Raw genomic sequence first — 4492 nt, forward strand, 5'->3', positions numbered from 1 at the left:
GCTTGGCCGGAGGAGGAGGAAGGAGGGAGGAGGGGCGGCCGGAGGAGGGAGGAGAAGGAGGGAGGAGAGAGGAGGAGGAGGGAGGAGGGATGGAGGGACTACCTCAGTGGAGGAGGAGCAGGAGCGTCAGTGGCGGCGGATGATGGAGGGTGCGGGGGAGAGTGAGAGTGGAGAGGGAGAGTGGGGGCGGCTGGCTGGGGAAGATAGGTGGCATTTAGCAGTAGCGTGTGTTAGGATAAAGCGCTACTGCTATTCCTGTAGCAGTAGCGCTTTCTGCAAAACGCGCCACTGCTAAGCTAAGGCTAAGCATGTAAAAAAATCAAAAATACATTGGTCATCAATGATCTTTTTGTGTAGAATCTAAATTGTTAATAGGAATCTTCCCCAGTTTAAGAACCGACAAGGATTCCTATTGCAGCCACAGATCCTACACATAGAGTTCATTGAAGACCAAGTGGTTGTGATGGTTTGAGAAGTAACGTATTTAAGGTGGTAAACACCCTGTTCGCGGAGCGAGGTGGGACTAAACTTAGTGCAACAAGTGTACTAAACTTAGCAGCAACGAGTGTTGGCGAAAAGCGCTGTTGCTAAGTTCAATAGTAGTAGCGTCTTTACAAAACCGGCGCTACTACTATACCTACTCTAGCGGCAACGTCGTGGCAATATTAGTAGTGGCGCTGTTTTTTCCTAATGCGCTACTGCTACGTGGTTATCAGTAGCGCGGTTTGTGTCCGCGCGCTACCACTAAGTAGTAGTAGCGCCTTATTTTAAACCGCGCTGCTGGTAAGATTATGTGTATAAAGTTTTCCCTAGTAGTGCCCCCCTCCCGCGGAATGCAGCACTCAAAGAGCACCACCTAACCAAAATCACCCACACCCGACGATCCATCACCGCATAGCTACACACATGCAAAGTACACACATAAATCTGGCAACACAATTGGGACCACACCCGTGAACACACGTGTCGAGTTGCGCCTAAGGAAGTCAGCTATCGACATCGGTCCCGTGTGGTGAGACCATACCACCATGTAGAGCTGGATTTATTCTCACTGCCTTTGAGCAGATGTCTGGTGATGTGGAGCATCCTACGGTCATCTCCATGGACCTACCTATGTCTCCCCAAGTGCCTAGTGGACTAATGCACTACTAGGGAAATGCTTATAGGTAGGACACCAGTAGTAGCGCTGGAAGCTGCTAATTAGCAGTAGCACTGTTCCGGGGCAGCGCTACAAGTAATGCTTTAGCAGTAGCGCTGGAAATAGAAAAAGCGCTACTACTAAGTGGGAGCCAACGCTCCCACTGACCCTAGCTGTAGTAGCATCGCTGTCCAGAAAACAACGCTCCTAATAATATTTTAGCAGTAGTGCTTTATTTTATAGCACTGCTATTGCTAATGGGCCGCACTTAATAGTAGCGCTTCCTGGAAAGCGCTACTGCTAAGTACCATATCAGCAACGCTTTCTGGGTAGTAGCGCTACTGCTAGTTGCGGCTGGTGCTACCTTTTCACCCCTCCCCCTCCCCCCCTTTCCCACTCTCCCCCTCCTTTCCCCCCTCTCCACCATTGTTGCCCTTCTTCTCTCTTCCTCCTACCTCTCTTCTCTCCTCATTAATATCCCCCTCCACCATAACTCTCCTCCATAAATGGCCTTCTCATCTCTCTCTTCCTCCTACCTCTCTTCTCTCCCCATTAATGCCCCTCCACCATAACTCCCTCTCCATTATTTAGCTAGAGTCCTCTCTCCTCCCCAAAAACTAGATCTAGTTAGCTATTTAGCCATCCACACTTCGATCCCTATAGGTAGCGAAAGGCCTCATCTATCCGTGCTCGGCCTCTCTCGGGAGATATATAGGTGAGTAAAAATTTGTTCATTTCAAGAATGGGAATATGTGTGTTTGGGATATGGAGAGATTTGTGCGAGTTACATGCCCCCGAGTTGCTTATGTTTTGCCGAAATGTCGATTTATTTCCGTTTCAGTAAATTTAGAGCAAACTCGATATGTCCTATATTTTTTTAGGCAAGGTCATGCCAAATTTTTATATGAATTTGATGCATGCATGCATTTTGTTTATAACCCTTTTGCTTGTTATACCGTGCAATCGGTCATGAAGGTGAGTGGATGGAACGTGGAGCGATACATGCAATCCGCGATGATGGACATATATGCAAATAATCGGACTAGGATTAGATGTCCATGTGGAAAATGCAAAGGAGTCCTTTTGGACCCTTTTGATCGTGGCACTTTGAAGGCGCACCTGCTGATGAATGGTTTCATGGATGGCTATACTCGGTGGATAAGTGAAGAAGATGATGATGAGGAGGACGTCCACATGGCAGGGAATGACGACATGGGGCTAGACGAAGAGATGACCGATCGACTCAAAGACGATGGCGCCGAACATGGTGGCGGGGAAGAGTCCAGAAATGACGGCGGCGGAGAAGATTTAGGACACGGCGAAGAAGAGTCCGGACATGGCAGAGAAGAGGCGGTGGTCACGCCGCAGTCTTTGATGCTACTAAGTGCAGTCATGCAGGACCCTCATGTTCGAGACCTCCTTCGCAAGAGTACGACTAGCGAGAGAGCTGCTTCTAGAGAGGAGGCCAAGCTGGCGCAACTTGAAGTAGACTCAAAGACTCCATTGTATGACAGTTGCGATCCCGAGGTGACCCGCTTGAGTTTCATGCTCGAACTTCTAAAGACGAAGTGGACAGACAAAAGCCTCGATGAGCATTTGAATATCTACATAATAAAGTTCTCCCCGCGGGGAACCTGTGTCCTACTAGTGTCGAGGAGGCCAAGAAAATCGTTTGCCCTTTTGATTTGCCGCACATTAGGTACCACACATGCATCAACGATTGCATCATTTATCGGGGGGAGCACGCGGAAAAAACCAGCTGTCCAGTGTGCAATGCTTCTCGATACAAGAAGGTAGGAAAGAAGCTCCTCAAAAAGTTGTATGGTACTTTCTGATCACTCCACGTCTGCAATGCTATTTCGTAGATCCTAAGGAAGCAAAGGTCATGCACTGGCACGTGGAGAGGAAGAAGCTCGATGATGGAGATGATCCAAAGCTGAGACACCTCGTAGATGGTAGCTAGTGGAGATCATTCAACGCCGTATATGGATTTGCTGCAGAAGATCCAAGGAACATCGTGCTTGGTGTGAGCACCGATGCCATGAATCCGTTTGGAAACCAGAACACCAACCACAACACATGGCCTGTCTTTGTATGGACGTACAACCTCCCCCCATGGAAGTGCATGAAGACAAAGTACATACACATGAGCATGCTGATTCAAGGGCCGAAACAACTGGGAAATAATATTAACCTATATATGGGGCTTCTGAAAGAGGAGCTAGACACGTTATGGAAAACACTGACATGTACATGGGATGCCAGCAAAGGAGAGTGTTTCCGTATGAGAGCCGCGCTGATGACGATGGTGCACGACTATCTCGGTTACGGGTACACCACAGGCCAGGTGTGCCAGGGATAATGCGGATGCACGAGGTGCATAAATGATACAACGTCTCAGCAGCTTACGTCAATGAAAGATGGCGGGTCCGAGAAAATCGTGTACATGGGGCATCGTAGATGGCTCAAGAAGGATGACCTGTGGAGAAAGCGTGGAGATCTATTCAATGGGTTGGCTGAGCATCGAGGACCTCCATGTAAGAGGAGCGGCGCCGGAATCAACGAGCTGTTGAAAAACTGGGAACAGTGCCCCGCGTCGGGAAAGATGAAAAAGGGGCTAGAGCCGCTGTTGAAGGTATGGAAAAGGAGGTCTGTTTTCTAGGACTTGGAGTATTGGCCCAATCACGGCACGCCTCATTGCCTTGATCAAATGCATATCACGAAGAATGTCTTCAAGAGCTTGCTTGGCACACTGATGAACATGCCGGAGAAGACCAAGGATGGGCCAAAGGCAAGGAAAGACTTGGAAGATTTGAAGATCAGGAAAGATCTCCACGTAAAAAGTCGACGGAGGATATAGAGACGGAGATGGAGACAAAGGAGGGTGGAAGGGGCAGAAAAGTCAATAAGGAGGAGAATCATTGCCCCCCTTCTTGCTTCACCTTAAGTGTGAAGGAGATCGATCAATTCATCAAGTGCCTTATGGGAATCAAAGTCAGTTCCGGTTACCGCGGGAAGATAAGAAGATTTCTAGACCTCAAGAAGAAAAGGTTCAGTGGGATGAAGTCTCATGACTGTCACATGATGATGACACAAATACTCCCGGTTGCCATGAGAGGGATAATGGAGAAGCACGTCCGTGACACGCTTACTGGTCTCTGCAACTTCTTCGACGTTATCTCTCAAAAGTCCATAAGTGTGAAGCAGCTCCGAAGGCTACAAGAAGAGATCGTTGTCATACTATGTGAACTTGAGATGTACTTCTCGCCCACGTTCTTTGACGTCATGGTGCATCTGTGTGTCCACATCGTGGACGACATCATCGACCTCTGGCTGATATTCCTTCACAGCATG

This window comes from Triticum dicoccoides, chromosome 2B (genome assembly GCF_002162155.2).
Source record: "Triticum dicoccoides isolate Atlit2015 ecotype Zavitan chromosome 2B, WEW_v2.0, whole genome shotgun sequence".
NCBI lineage: Eukaryota > Viridiplantae > Streptophyta > Magnoliopsida > Poales > Poaceae > Triticum > Triticum dicoccoides.